Source organism: Chiloscyllium punctatum, chromosome 10 (genome assembly GCF_047496795.1).
Source record: "Chiloscyllium punctatum isolate Juve2018m chromosome 10, sChiPun1.3, whole genome shotgun sequence".
NCBI classification, from domain to species: Eukaryota; Metazoa; Chordata; class Chondrichthyes; order Orectolobiformes; family Hemiscylliidae; genus Chiloscyllium; species Chiloscyllium punctatum.
In genome coordinates, this window is record NC_092748.1 from 73,471,738 (window position 1) to 73,488,397 (window position 16,660).

A 16,660-nucleotide genomic window follows, 5' to 3' on the forward strand; every position below is an offset into this window, starting at 1 on the left:
ACAAATGTATTATGATACAACATAAAGTAAGGCTAACAATTTTGAACAGCATTATGGAGCACCGATGCATCTCACCTACCAGATCAATTTGGGCATTTTGTTTCCATTGGCAACGATTACATCAGACTGTTGAAGGCATAAGGCTCCTTCCACAGTCTAACAATGGTACTATACTAAGAAAGCAATGTGTGTTGAGGAGTTGCTATCCATTTATAAGTTGTTCAACAGACCAACCTTTTACTTCGTGGGTTTGGTTTTGGCAAAATTCAAATAAGATGAGCTACTCCAGTAGGAGCATTGCCTAAGTACACTCTATAACCAATTAAAGGAGGTGATAGCATAGCGAGGGACTAGCAATCCAGTGACCTAGGTGAATGGTTTGGGAACACAAATCCATAATCAATTTGAAAGCAATGAATTTCCAGAATTAAAAGCATAATGGTGACTATGTAACCATTATCAATAGTTGTGAAAAATTGATCTGGAAGGGAAAGCGGTCATCCTCACCTGACCTACCTGTGACTTCAGACCTACAGTAATCTTATCGGTCATCTGAAATGGCCCAAGCAGGTCACTCTGACTGCATGGCAATTAAGAATCAACAATAAGTGTTGGTCCAATAGGCAACAATCACATCTCACGAGCAATTATTTAGACAAGCACCAAAACTGGATGAACTGATCAGTCATCTTAAAGTTCGTGAGATCTTATTATGTGCAAATGATTGCTGTATTTGTCAACACAACAAAACAGCATTTCAAGGTATATTTTTGTGCATGAATTATTTGACACTACAATAAAAATCCTGATGCTAATTGTTGTTTATTAGCAAAGTTAGGGCTGACCAGGAGTCAAAATCAGACTCTCCCTGGGTTTTGAGCCTCCAGTACACCCAGATAAAATACACTGAGTGAACAGGGAATCTCTTGTACAGTAGATTTGTTCCAGCAATGATTTAGCATCATTTTATACAAAATTGAAGTCTAATGCAATAATTAAAATGATTCTTTGTATTCACTGCACAGCATAAAAATGACAGCTGTTTTTCTACTCAAGTTTCACATTTCTCAAGTAGAATCTCATTTATATTGCAGCCTGTCAAAATATCACTGAAAATATGTAATATGTAACAGAATAGATTTGTTACTTATACAAATTGCTAGCTAAAACAAAAAAGTAACTTGCCAGTATTTAGAAACCACACCAGAATTTTCTTTGTATGTGATATTAAAATCTTCAGGAAAAGGTACAAATGAGTTTACAATTAAAATCACTGTTGGTTGTAGTGACTGTTGCTGTCCTGTAAAGATGTTCTCCTGTAGCCAAGTGTGATTAAACAATTCAAAATGCAGTACTAATTGCCAGAAAATTGAATTGATAATAAAATTGTGATCTTGTTGAATAAATAGAAATTCATTCACTATATTTTATTTATTAGATTCTGGCTGTTGGATTATCAAACTCTGATGGAAAAATGAAAAATGATGAAATTTGGAAAGACATTTGTTTCTCCATCACCCTGAGAAGATGACTTTAAATTATTTTTTATAAAATTCCTCATCATTGTAGCTTAAAAAAAATTGCAGAACAATTCAATCTAACATTTCTTAATATTGAATGGTACCTCAATGCTATGCAAAGCAAGATTCTCTTCAGTTGACATATTTTGCGGATTCCTGGCCTGGCATTTGGGTTGTGTATTTCACCTAGGGGAAGAAAAAACAAACATGAATTATTGCATTCAGCATTAAATAGGGCCAGGACATTCTGGAATAACAGGTCCAAGAGTTGACTGGAAACCTGGCCTAGAATGTACAAAAATACCACCAATGCACATGTTCTGCCAAACATGCACAGACTGGACTGCCAACTCAGTTTAAAATTCAACACTGACCCAGAATTCTACTTTCACAGCCATTTACATGCATACTGTTGCAACTATATTGCCTAACGTTTAAATATATTTTATGTTGCAGACCAAAAGGCCAATATCAATATGAGCAAGTCAAAGAAACCCAAATCAAAAAAAAATCTTTTAAAGAAGTGTAGTTCCAAAATAAAATCCTGTCCACATTTTTGGATTTTTTTTCCCTCCATCTCTTATTCCCTGATCTTTTCTAGATGAAGAACTTCAGAAATACTTAGACACGCCAACTGTGAATGTCATTTTTGTCAATACAAAACAGTTTTTTTTGTTTATGAGCATCATTTTGATCCATAAAATTCTGCATCTCATCTTAGTTGTGATTATAAGTAACGCTATTTAATATGAAGTTGCATTAAATAGAGATGTAATTAGATTGATTGCTTAATCTAATCTAAATAAAACATTCATGAGAGAAAAACCATGGAATCTTACCTATCCCTCTATTACAATATTAAGTATACAAGGGGTCTGACTTTTTTGGAAGTTGGGGTGCTTAGAAAATAAATACTGTTTTACCTTCCTGGGGTAGTCTGCAGGAAATCAGGACCTCCTCTTTCCAATGTCATCATGAAAATTCAATATTTCACAAAATTACCCAAATTACATGTTATTTAATCCAGGGTTGACAGAAAAGATTGACCAAGTTTCTCTGCTCAACAATGTTTACCTTTATTACAAATAAATAAATTCTAACTCCAGATAAACAACTAGGAATAGTCAACATATAACTCTACTAGTTAAAGCTCTAATGTTAATGACACAGCCCCTGCACATACAGAGAAAAATAAAACATGGATGCATTGGAAAGCAGGAAAGAATGGCAAAGCAGTTTGATAGTTTCTGTCCACAGCATTCTCAGAGTTGATGCTTTTGACACTATTTTATTTCTTCATTTTGAACATCATTCACTATTTAGATTAAGGTTATTTCATATGATTATAAAGCAACATTAACATTAGCCTTAAAGGAAACCAGGCCAGAGCATCTTAGACTCCGAATTAAATGACAAACAAACACAGAACATAAAGATGAATAAATTTAAATGATAAAGTACCAATCTGTTCACAGAACTGTTCTTACAATATTAGCTTTCTTAAGGAACCCTATTTCAAATTCTGAAGGATCACTTAGAAATTCTAAAAGCTTACTCATAAATATGCAAATTACAGTAAACCCTTGATAGAAACATTACCTTTGGGAGTCATAAGACAACTGTGTTCCAGTGAAGGGTACATTATTACAAGAATGTTTGTGTACTTAATTTATTAAATCACAGACATAAATAAAATAGGCTGTTATCATAAACCTTGTTGTACCATTGTATTACATAACAGAATCATTCTGTATTAACTATTAATGACTTTGTACAAAAGTAGTAGCTAGTAGACTGTTATGTTTCATTATTTTGTACATATCGAAGATGATATAGCATGAAGATAACTAACGTAGCCCTCTAAATGATCTCTGCTTATTTTGTGATCTCAACTTACTGATTCTGTAACAGTTTTACAATGTGATTTAAATAAACAGACGGTGCCTAATGTATGATAAAGAATCTAAATAAGTACACTGAATGGATACTTATTTTAGCTTGTACTTTTGAAAAACACAACTCACTAAACCACCAAGACATAAATAAATAAGTTGGCATCAGTAAATTAAACTACCTCATATTACAGCTCTGCACCAAAAATAAATTCTAACTGATAAAGGGAAAGTGCTGTTCATTCCTGAAGAAATCCTGCAGTAGAATTAATTTATGGGAAAAAGATTAATTAGACTCATTTTTAATGCAGTTTTTAGCAGAATACAATGTCCTTAATGAATAGTAAGCAGGTCATGAGATGGAGCTCTCCTTCCTCAAGAGGTCTTTTGTTTATTGACTGATAAGAAAGTTATTTCCAAAAAAAAAAATGCTACTTATAATACTTGTATGTCAACATTTATTATTACAATAGTTGGGTTACAGTATTCTAAACTACCTTACCAAAAGATGCTTGATGTATCAATTTAGATACTCATGTGTTTTTTTCAGTCAAATGTCAATGATGTGAGTATTGCAAGTGTTAAATGGCCAAATGAAGATTTAAATATTTATTGGAATAGAACATGCAGATTCATTTCTTTTTCTAAAAAAAATGCTTACAATTACCCAAAAAGTAAACTCAGTGAGAAGAACTGCGGATGCTGGAAATCCAAAACAAAAATGGAAATTGCTGGATAATCTCAGCAGGTCTTGCAGCGTCTGTGGAGAGAAAGCGGAGTTAAAGTTTTTAGTCCAATGGCCCTTCTATCTGTGTACTTTCTCTCCACAGACGCTGCCAGACCTGCAGAGATTATCCAGCAATCTCCGTTTTTATATTTAACAACGTATTAAAATGTATCAAGTAAAACATTTGAGTTATTATTTGAATCCCTTCCCAAATCCTGCAGTTTTAAACCTTGGTGCTTTTGTCCAGCGCAGAGGCTCTGTCAGCTGGCGATTCTGTTTTTTGTAGCGTGTGCAATATTCTAAAATAAAACACAATATTTCGGATAGCCAAATGTCAAGTCTCTAAAAAGAAAGAGGCCATTATCTTTGCAGATTGGCATGTGTGGAACTACAGCATTTCTAAATTTTGGAATTTTAAGGATTATAAAGCACTAGACTGCCAAATCACAATTGCATGGCACAGATATTTATATGTACAGGCAACATAAAACAGTGACAAAATAATACACAGCACAAATAATTGATTAAAAAATTATTGATCTAAATACCGCATCTTCCATGTTTCTAAAGCACAATACTAAAATGATGCTGATGTTGAGGGAACAGATAATCTCAGGTGGCCCAGAAATAGCACTGCTAATGGGTCTAATGTGGGGGGAAAAGTAGGGTAATGATGTTTTACAAAGCATCCAATATAAAAACTGAGAACAATTTCCATGCCTAGACAAATGGGTAATAAACTGTCAATGTGAAAAGCTTTAAATTTTTAATTGTAATTTTAATTCCTACCCAATTAGCCTACTTTTCTTCCTCTGTCATCTATTACATGTCTCATTCTCCTGGTGTCTTCCAACTGAAACAGTTAAGGGCTGGTCCTTTTATCTTCAGTAGAAGCAGGACCGACTACAAAGACTCAGCATTTTGTGACTTTGCGACTTTGCAAGTGGTGGGTCACAGGAACCTGCTCAGGAAAGAACTCCCCAGCTGAAGGGGTTACAGCATAGCACCTGAAACAAAAACAGAAAAAAGTGCTGAAGAAACTCAGCATCTGTGGGAAGAAAGTAGAGTCAACGTTGAGTCTGGTGACTGATCAGAATCGATAGCAGCTTTAAACGTGAGACATACTTTCCAGGTGAAGCTGTGATTTGCCTGCACTTCGTTCATTCTAGACTACTGTATTCGCTGTTCACAATGTGGCCTCTTCTACAATGGGAAGATGAAATGCAGACTGGAAGGCTACTTTGCAAAAGCACCCATGTTGTCTCTGTAAAAATGCTTACAGTCATAGCCACTTGAATGTACCACTGTGTTTCCATATCAATATTCCTGTCACAGGCCTTCTGTGGTGTTCCAGTGACCCTCAGCACAAGCTCAAAGAACATTACCTCATTTTCCACTTGGGGACCCTGCAGTCTCTAGAACCCAACATTGAGTTCAGTAATTTTTGAGCCGGATTCCATCCTTCTATGTTTTTTTCACCCACCCTTACATGCAGTTCTGTTATGACGTGTGTTGCTTTTAGAGTAGCTGACCATTTTCCCCCACTCTCAGGCCTATTATCACATTACATGGTTTGCTTTCAGCACAGACTGGATTAGTGGTGCTGGAAGAGCACAGCAGTTCAGGCAGCATCCAACGAGCAGCGAAATCGACGTTTCGGGCAAAAGCCCACTAATCCAGTATTTGGTTTTCAGCATCTGCAGTCATTGTTTTTACCTTGTTGATTTCAGCACAGACTACCCATTCTCTACTACCTTCCATTCTCATTATCATCACTTATTCAGCTTTTCTTCTGTCCCTGCCTGCCATCATTATCCCCTCCTTTATCTACTCTTTTCAAAGCTCATTCTCTGGGCTCCATCTCCACCTACCCGCTCATCTTTCCCTCATCTTCCTTTCCCCCTGACAAAACAAAATAATAATTTGCAACATAAATATCAGATTTCTCCCCCAGCTGCTATCAGGTCTGATGAAGAGTCACCAGACTCAAAACATGAAGTCTGCCTTCTTCCCACAAATGCTGCCAGACTTGTTGAGTTTCACCAACAATTCCTGTTTCCAGTCTCCAGCACCTGCAGTTCTTTGTTTTACAACAGTGTTGCATATGTCGTGTGCATATGCATGCATGCATGCATGTCCAAATTCAACTTTGGTTGATTTGGATGGTTGCTCCTACCCATATATACCTTAGCCAATTCTTCTTGCCAATGACCTTACAAAAACTGCACTACAATGATAGACAACGCACGGTTGATTTGCTATCAACTATTCTGCAGATCTTGGCAGCTGAATTTCAATGCGTGTAAGAAAAAGAGAGCGAAAGGAGACAGACTGTTGTAATTACATACCAATTAGTTGTGAAGTACAGAATTTAAACATTGCTAAGAAAAGGTACAATTTGTCAAAGATTTTCACCTTGAAATCAGAACACCGTTCCTTGCAAAGTGATCTTCCTTTTGCTGTTAAGCTTTAGCCCCAACACAAGGTTAAAAAATGCTGCAGTGTTTCTATTCTAGAGCACAGGAGCGCTACTCGAGTTGAATCTGTAACTATTTTCAGTGTGACAAACCCAACAGTGATACCCAAACACAGATATTCCCCTATGGAATACCACTGATGTACTAGTAACTGAACTCTAACTCAGGAGATCTTGCATGTCGACTTGAAGTATTTGCAGGATCAAGTTTTTTTAAAATTTCATTCAATAGATGTGGACATTGCTGGCTGGGCCAGTATTTTGCCCATCACTAATTGCCTAGGGGCATTTGAGAGTAAATCACATTGAATTTGGGTGTGGAGTAGGCCACACCTGGTAAGGACGACAGGACATTAGTGAACCAGATGAGTTTTTCCAACAAATCAACAATGGATGCGTGGTCACCATTAGATTCTTAATTCTAGATATTTTATAAACTGACTTCCAATTTCACCAGCTACCATAGTGGGAATTCAGACTCAGGTTCAACAGAACATCACCTGGATCTTTGGATTAACAGTCCAGCAGTCATACCTTTAGGCTGTTCTCTCCCTCAAATCAGAGAGAATTAAAATTCAAATAAGCCTCACACTGGAATCCTACAATAACCTTATTGATGATGAAAAAAAAACAAATATGTTGAAACAGTAGAAAATGCAGGAATGAAGCAACTGAAATTTTAACTATGGCGCTGCCCCTTTGCCACAGAAAGTAAAAGTCACCTGAAAGTACAGAAATGGGCACATCTTCCATGAGTTTAAATTCAAATAAAACTGCTTTATAATACCAGTGTTACACTGGTCAGGATTGTCCAGATACAGAGGCCCTGTACATGGCACACAAAGCCAGAGGCGTTGCCATATTAGATTTTGGAGGGGAGATCTGATCAGCCATAGACCAGAAGTTTGACAGCTCTTTAATTCCAGCAGTTCCACAGGAAGCAGTGACCAAAATTAAGACTGCACTCACCAAACAGCAGCAGCATTGTCACTTCCCTGGAAACAAACTACATGGGGCTGCAGTTGAGGATACTGGATCCAATCATTCAGGCCCACCGGAGCAAGGGAGGGGCTGGGGGCCAGACAGAGAGGGACAACCTTTTTCTTTCCAAAATTATTTCTCTCCAAATGAACCCAAATGCATCTTTTGCTTTTTTACAATGCTATTAAACTGCATCATTACTGTTCGTGGTTTGCATACCAGTTTTTAATTAAAAATCTCACAACAGATTATTTCTCTAACAGATTTATTTAGAAAGACAAGCTTTCGGAGCATTGCTCCTTCATTAGGTAGCTGGCGGGGCAGGATCATAGGATACAGAATTTATAGTAAAAGATCAACAATACAAAATATTGAACAAACCTAGACTTCTGTTAAGTCTTCAATCACTTAGAATGGATTGCAAGTTTTGATTCATTAACATGTAGATACATCGCAGAATCGCTGAACAAAGGCTGATAGCCAAGTTCGGTACCCATGAGGATGGCCTCAACTGGGATCTTGAGTTCACGGTTTGTTCAATACTTCACACCGGTTGTATGATACTTCGATCTTTTACTATAAATTCTCTGTCCTATAATCGTGTCCCACTAGCTACCTGATGAAGGAGCAGTGCTCCAAAAGCTTGTACTTCCAAATAAACCTGTTGGACCATAATCTGGTGTTGGGAAATTTTTAAGTTTGTCCGCCCCAGTCCAACACCGGCGCCTCCACGTTATTGGTTTTTTTAGATTGTTAAATGGTATGCAACCTCATGTTTCCAACCAAAATGCACCACAAAGACAAATTGCACATTGAAATTAGTTTGCCAATTACACACCCATTTTGAGAGTTTAGTCATGTCTTCTTGTATCTTGTCACATTTTCCTTCAATATTAATAACATACAGCCAATTTGGTCACATCCAACCATTTTAAAGTTGCATTCCGGGCTCTACAATCCAAACAGTTAATTTGTGAACACCACTTTGGCATTAACTTTGCTACTTGACCCAATTCTACATGCTTTCACCTTAGTCATGAGTCTGTCATGCTTACACTCATTTGTAAAAACCCATGTTTTTTTCTGATGATTTAAACACCAGCTGTCTCGAGGAGCTAGGCCTGTGCAAATCCTGACATAATCCTACTTTCATCCCTGCAAATGTGGGAAATACCATGCTTTGAGGAAGAATTTGTATTTGTGGGCTTATCTCCAATTTTCACCATGACCAAAACGCTCTCCCATTACAGTGAAGATCCAGCCAAATCTCCACTTCAAGCTGGCTCCCACACTTTCCATTTGACATTATTACTAGGTTCTCAGAAAATATACACAAACCTGAGGAGGAATGTAATGTAAAATGTTATGATTCTAAACAATGAAACCATTTCGAAACTAAATCCTTGTGTATCAAACAAGCAAAGTAAAAACAATAAGTCAGGATTTCAAAAAAAAGCGAAAACATTTTGGAAAAGCAGATTACAAACACTGTCAATGCTCTCAATTGCATTATCTGAAGTTATTACAAATCGAATTCCATTAATTTATTATTCCATTAAATGGTCAATATTCAACTTCTATCAACTGATATTAATACTAGAGACTTTAAATAGATAAAAATTGTTTTAAGGAAAGAACATGGATCTAAAATTGGTGGAGTCATCACTTAATTATGGATTGAAGCAAGCCTTGTGAAATCAGAGATATGGTCCAAGCCAAAATTAGCATTTTTCAAGATGCAATGAAAGTCAGGTCTGGGTTTCACTTTCAGTCACATCTATATTGTAAATTCACTTTTATATAAGAAAAAATTCACAGGATGAATGTCGACATTTATCACCCATCCCTAATTGCCCACATGGCAGTTAGGGGTCAACCACATTGTTGTGGGTCTGGAGTCACAAGTAGGGTGGAGCAGGTATGAATGGCAATTTCTTTCCTTCAAGAGCATTAGTGAGCCAGATAGGTATTCTGACAATCAACAATGGATTCACGGTGACCGTTAGACTCTTAGTTCCAGATTTTTAAAAATTGAATTCAAGTTCCAGTATTTGCCACTGCAGGATTTGAACCTGGTCCCGAAAACATTACCTAGGTCTCTGGAGTAACAGCCCAGTACTGCCTCTTCTACTGGGAAGTGACAGCCTTGAGATAATTTAGATTACAAGGAAACAATGAAGGCAGACTCACAAATATATATATTTTCTTAAAAATTCAACTTCTTTGTATTCCAGAAACAAAGAACATGGATTAATAACAGCCAGGACTGGAAGACTCATTTTCCCTGTCTCTTTTTTGTATCAAGTTGGAAGGCAGCCACTAAACGAAGCAGAAAATATTAGAGAAACAACCACTCAGAGAACTCAAACAAATCTACACATCATCACTATTGAAGGTACCAGTCAGTAATTAACTACGGTGGTCTCGGATTTAAATATCTATTACAAAGACCTCTAAACTACACATTTTTTATCTTTCCCTTCTGTACCAGCCTTTTAAAAAAAATTATTAATGGCGTTTGTGTGCTGATGTCTCTTTTTATTATTTTCCCCCTCTGTGATATCAGGTAATAACCTTCCCCTTTCATTCACTTTAAGATACTTTGCAACAGACTTCTTCATTTTGAGTAGAACCACATTTTAATTCAAATCTGATAACTGTCTGTCTGCTAAGAAATAAAAATATTTGTTCCAACAAACCAGGAAGGGACTAAAAAAGGAACTAAATCACTCCTCCTCATCTGGTCATACAAAGATGATGAAATATCACCTAATTGCTTATTGGTCTACAGCCTGACTAACATTTCAACCAAACATTACTAGGGCTGAGATTAATTCATATTATAAATACCTCATGAACATCCTAAAGTTTACTGAAGAATTCAGGTGGTTACAAAAGGGAATTTTTACCCTAAGCCAAGCTACTAAGACAATATTATTAGAACGCTACAAATGTCAGACATTGTTCAAATGATGCTATGACAAAAGAATTCAAATGAAAACAGGACAAAACCATGATGAAGCATTGATTTGAGGGGCCAACCTCCAATTAAAATGATTTTGTCCTTACTGTAAAATCTAGAAAAAAAATCACTTAATATATTTTGACCAATGTAGTAGCTGCATGAACAGTTGATGATATGAACAGTGTACTAGCTAGAAAAAAATTGAAGTAATTTATTGTTCATTTGTTTACAAAGGTTATTGAGACAGTAACCTGCAGCACTCTTCTACAGCAAATCAACAGTAATTATGTAAAATCTCCTTAAAAACAAAAATCACACATAAAACAATGTCTGGATAAACAATCTGATCCTATTGTACAAAACCTATCAATATAAACAAATCATTAAGTACAAGAAATAAATGCATACAGTAAATAATGACAAATGAAGAAATTATAGGGCCATTCAATCTGTTTCAGGCAGACTCAGAAGTTTTATCCCACCATTTCTGGCTTTCCTTTTAAGCTCACAGGATACAATGTTTGAGAGAGAAAAAAAAACACAAGCTTAGATAAAATTTACATTTAGCCTATTATGTGGTCTGTTTTGGATATGCCATACTTACCTTACTTTGCATCTTAGTTCAGAATTGTTTAAGGATCCCAATAGACAGAGTTTGGAATTCGCGTTAATTACATGCTAACATGGCTACAATGTTAAAAGGATTACAAAGACACAAAAAAAAGTTTTTGTTTTGGATTCTTTTGCTAAATATTTTTGAAAACATATATCTGCTAAATATTACTTTAAATCTGAGTCAAATTACAGATGGTTAGACATTGATAATATACAATTTACAATTTACCAGGGAAGACTCAGTAAAACAACAACTGCCTGGCAGTCATCTTGCTAAGTACAAAAAAAATTGCTTAAGTCAAAGGATTTTAGAACTTCCATTCATCTTAAAAGAATACTGACAAAACACTTGAAAATTATAAGTGTATTTTATACACTATGGCTGGGGTTTAGCATTCAGCAATGAAGTTAATGATGGCCAGAAATCAAAATAGGTTTTTTTAAATCCACGGTACACTACAATGGTATCCCCTTGTTTTAAATAAGCTATTTCAGCAGAACACAAGTAAAATTAGAAAAAGGTTATAACAATAACCAGTCTCTAAACAATGGAGGACAGAACTAGTACTCAAAATTAAACAGACAAATGAAGAAAAAATGACAACTAGAGGTCAAATAAAGAATTGAAGCAAGGTTTGCAGCACTTGTACAATAAAAAAAAAATCGATTGAGTAAAAGGTTGGAGCTATTTATAAAATGACAAATTAAAAATCGAATCAAATCTGGAAGTAATAGACATGCAAGAGGCATATGACTCCATCAGATTTCATCCCCCCACCAACCCCCAAAGACCAATGTCCTTTTCAGGCCTGGCCAAAACAAAAACATAAGAAAATTAAATACATATTTAAAAATAGAATATTCTATGTTGTGAAGTGCTACAATGGATTCATTGCTGTATAGTTAATCATGTTTGTATTGGGAAATACACACTTAACCACCTTGGCTCCAGACAGAATGCAGTTAAACGAGGAGACTAAATATTGCCAGAAATCGTCTTTCATTCCTTAGTTGTTGAAAATATTTAAAGTTAGTTTTTCTTAAATGAGGTTAGACCAAGCATAGTCTACTGAATAAATAAAATGATACAAGTTTTTTTGACAATTTTAAAAACTAAAGTGCAAATGTTAGTTTTCAGCAGCACTTTTAAGAACTACACCTGATATTTTAGTTTGAATTGATGGGGCTATGCAATTGCATCTAACTTGAGTTGCAATCATTTAATATGCTTCTTCAACATGAGGCAAACACAAAAAAATAAAATGATCTGGACAGGATGCATTTAGAATTTGACATTTTAATGAATGAAAAATATCTGAGCCCAGAAGATGTAAATACACTGGAACGTAGATTCAGAGAAATAATCAAATAAATACAGAGAAAAGCTGAAAAAAACTCAACTGGGTTTGCACACATTATTCGGAATTAAGCCAATACTTATTTGAATGCAAGGAGTGTAAGCTGCTTGATAAGCTTAAACCTCATCTGTTATGTAACTGACACAACGCCTGTAATGGAAAAGCATTTTGGGAATATATCCTTCCCAGTAAACCATGAAGCAATGCAGTAAAATTGGTTACATATTTAGATCTGATCGATAGTCGAACCCAGAGTGCAGTGCTGCACTTGTCACAAAATTCAAGCCAGTCACAAAATTCTTGATATTTTCCTTCTCTCTCCTGGGAAATGTCAGTTGTTAAAAGGTTCTCATCTTGGAAGTCATCATACATTAGGTCTATTCTTTATGATCATCTCACAAGCATTGTACTCATTAAGCAATCTGTCGCAGCACTTCCATAACATGACATGCTCGTTAGTCATCAACAGAGTTTGCAGTTTTACATTTACGTGAAATTTTACAGCATATTTTTATTTCCCTCTTTACTGCTTTAACAATACTGCTGGCTTCTTTTGTGCCTCCCCTTCATAATGAGTACAAAATGTCTCTGCACACTTCTTGCCTGCATGATTGAATAAAATGGCTCATCCAGAAGATGTAAACCTGACCTCATTAATTAGCAGGCATTGAAAGCTTTTCCCATCTGTACCACATGTACTCTTCACAGACCAATCAATCACAGCCTTTTGTAAAGAATTACTTGAACAGCTGATGAAGAATGGCAATATGTGTATAGATATCCTGCTGGCATCATTGAAGGTTTTCAAATCTGTTGGAGCAGCCTTTACAGCTAATCAAGCTTCACACAGCCTAAATCCTGTACATAATAGTGGGATGGGCAAACAGCAGTATATTTACTAGAAAGAGGTTAATGGTAACAGACAATACAAAATGACAAACATTTGATACTCTCAGCATTAAGGGAAACACTTCTGCCATCACCTTCTAAATGTGAAAAGTCCCACAATGACATCTGCATTTGAATTTGGCACTGAAGCTTTAACAGACCCAGACTGCTCACTGACACATGTCTGTACATATGTTGTGTAAACACTCAAACAAGTATGAAAAGGCCCCTTATAACATTAGTCATATTACACATTATTACTTAATAAAAGCTTTTATATATAAAAAACCCAGTATCTTACTTGATCCTAACCAGAGCTTCTGACTGGATAGCCTCTCCATCACCAAGACTATCTTCTTTTAAATTGACTGGTTCTCTGTGTCTCTCTATTTTTATTACCTCCAGTCACAACAATTCCAATACATTCCTGGTCCATCTACTGTCTTCCATTCCCCATTAAATTCCAACATACAAAATACTGCTGTCTACATCACCCTGTATTCACTGCCGTCTTGCTGATAAACCTTGCTAAAATCAATCATAAAATTTTCAAACTTCACATTGAACTCCATGTTCGCATCCCTCCCTATTGTTGCAAACATTCATCAATGCTATAACTCGCCAGCAGTAATCCATTGCAGAAAATGTGGCCTCTTGCACTCAGTTTCACCCACCTGAACCAGAGATGTTGTACTGTGACTCTCTAAACCTTGCCATATGTCACCATTTCAAGATATTCCTTAAAATCTCCACAATCCGGTTTAGTTATCTAAATAATATAGTCTTTTTCAAAGATCCTTCCATACCTTCAAAAACAGAGCTGAACTTGTTCTTAGCTGAGGCAAAAATCACATTTTATGGACCGTGCGCGCTCTGGTTTCTAACACATAAGGGAATCAGTGAAAACAGAGTCTAGAAGATTTCCTTCTATGATTTCCTTTCTGTAGGTTTACACGATTTGTTTCTTCTCTCCGAACTTTATTTGACTACTGCAAGGTTTCATGTTTTGATCCCAGTTGATGGTAATACTGGACAAGTCAGATCCCAGAGTGAAACCTAGCTTGGGCTCAAAAGTTTATTTTTCGCTACCATGGTTAGTTACTAAACATAAACACTTTATGTTTAGTGACTAACTAAACATAAGACACTTTAACAAAAGTTTATTACGAAAAAAAGCTATATACAAGTCATAAGCAAAAACAACAATTCAACCTTTTCATATTATTTCCAGATACTCAATCTCAGTGAAGCAACCCACCTATTTTAATGCTACTTTTTACTTAACTAACTATTTCCAGTTTTGATGGTCAAGAGAATTCTTTCCAGCTCCAATAGCTTAATCCCATGTCAATTCTCACAGCTTTAAAACTTCTCCACAAACTTCACAGCTTGGAGACTTCACAAATTAAAACCCTTCTGCGAGACTCCAACTGTATCATGAAGTGAAACCTGACACTGAACTCAAAACTGGTAGCTCTCAAGTTTGTTTTCTCTATATGTTATAAAGATTACACTTGGTAAATACATCAACTACCATCATAGATACTGTGCTTGGGATTTAACTCACATGCCTCCTTGGAAGTTATATTTTTACTTCACTATTCCAAACTAATTTCTGACCCCTTAAAGATTATCTTCACAGAACTGAAACCCAACTCTATTTCACTTCTACATTAAAAATCTAAATTCCCATATAAGTTATATACCTTTACAACAATAGAAACATGGATCAAAAAAAAGGGAAAGATTTAATTTTATATGTAGTGTCTGTAACAACTTTAGACAACTCTAAAATTCATTTATAGACTTTAAGTACTATTAAAGGATAATCAGTTTTGTAACATAGGAAATACAGCAACAAATGTTCACACAACAACAATGATCAGTTCATCTAAGTTATTGATCTTGACTGAGGGATAACCATTGGCTAGGATGCTGGAGATAGTATGACTTTCCAAGAGGGAGAAAAATGTATTATGGTATATTTTGCATTCATTTAAGAGGACAGATGGATCTTGGTTTAATATCATAATTGTAAGGCAGCACCTCTGATAATGCAGAGAGAGTGCTGCACTATAGTGGAGCATCAATGTAAAATTTTATATCATGAACTGACACAAAATTTTAATCTGACAAGTTTTTAATTCCTGTCTGGCCACAGGGGAAGTGCTAGAGGACTGGAGGTCAGCTAATGTGGCCCCACCTTGGAAGAGAAGTGGTAGAGATGTATCAGGAAATTACAGGCCAGTCCGTCAGACATTAGTGATAGGTAACTACTGGAGAAAATTGTGAAGAAGTGAATTAATACCCATTTGGAAAGGCATGGGTTAAATAGGGATGGTTAGCATCACTTTGTCAGAGGGAGATCATGCTTAACAAATTTGTTATAATTTTTTGGAAATGTGATAAAGTGCACGGATGAGGGAAGTTCAGCTGATGCAGTTTATATGGATTCTAGCAAAGCTTTTGACAAGGTTCCATATGGGAGACTGATTGAGAAGGAGAAAAGCACATGAAATTCAGGGAAAGTTGGTGAGATGGATGAGAAACTGATCTGTAATAGGACACAAGGGTAGTGGTAGATGGCTGTTTGAATGACTGGAGGCTGGTGTCCAGCAGTATACCACAAAGGATCAGTAATGCGACATTTATTGTTTGTTATATACATAAATGATGTAGATCAAAATGTGGGGAGATTTCTAAGCAGAATTGCAGATGACACCAAGATTTGTAGAGTGGTAATAGCGAAGATGTAGGAAAATATACATGCGTTGGTCAGATAGGCAGACCAGTGACAGATGGTACTCAAATAAGTGCAAGGTGATGCACATTAGAAGAAGAAACAAGATGAGGGAGTACTTAATGAATGGCAGGGCACAGGGTAGCTTACAGGAACAGAGGACCTTGGGATAATTACTCCCTAAAGTCAGCAGAGCACATGAATACGATAGTTGAGAAGGTGTATCAAACAGTTGCTTTCATCACTCGTGGTGTAGGGTATAAGAGGAGCAAGGAGGTAATGTTGGATTTGTACAGAATGCTGGTCAGTCCACAGCAATGTCCGCAGTTCTGGTCACCTCACTACAATGGGATTGTGATAGCACTAGAGGTGGTAGAGGGGAGGTTCACCAGGATGTTGCCTGAGATAGAGAAAGTGAACTATAAAAGAAGAGAATAGATAGGTTTAGATTGTTTTCTCTACAGCAGAGGAGACTAAGCAGCTACATGATTGAGGTGC

At 36.2% G+C, this 16,660-nt stretch overlaps 1 protein-coding gene across 3 annotated transcripts in view; it reads right to left on the minus strand.

Annotated features, from left to right (window-relative positions):
• The window catches only part of csrnp3 (cysteine-serine-rich nuclear protein 3), a 232,378-nt gene that overhangs the window by 208,660 nt on the left and 7,058 nt on the right, over positions 1–16,660 (minus strand). For all 3 annotated transcript variants that reach the window (XM_072579508.1, XM_072579509.1, XM_072579507.1), the window contains exon 2: positions 1,625–1,706. The gene's annotated coding sequence lies outside the window, so the exon portion shown is untranslated. The remainder of the gene's footprint in view (positions 1–1,624; positions 1,707–16,660) is intronic.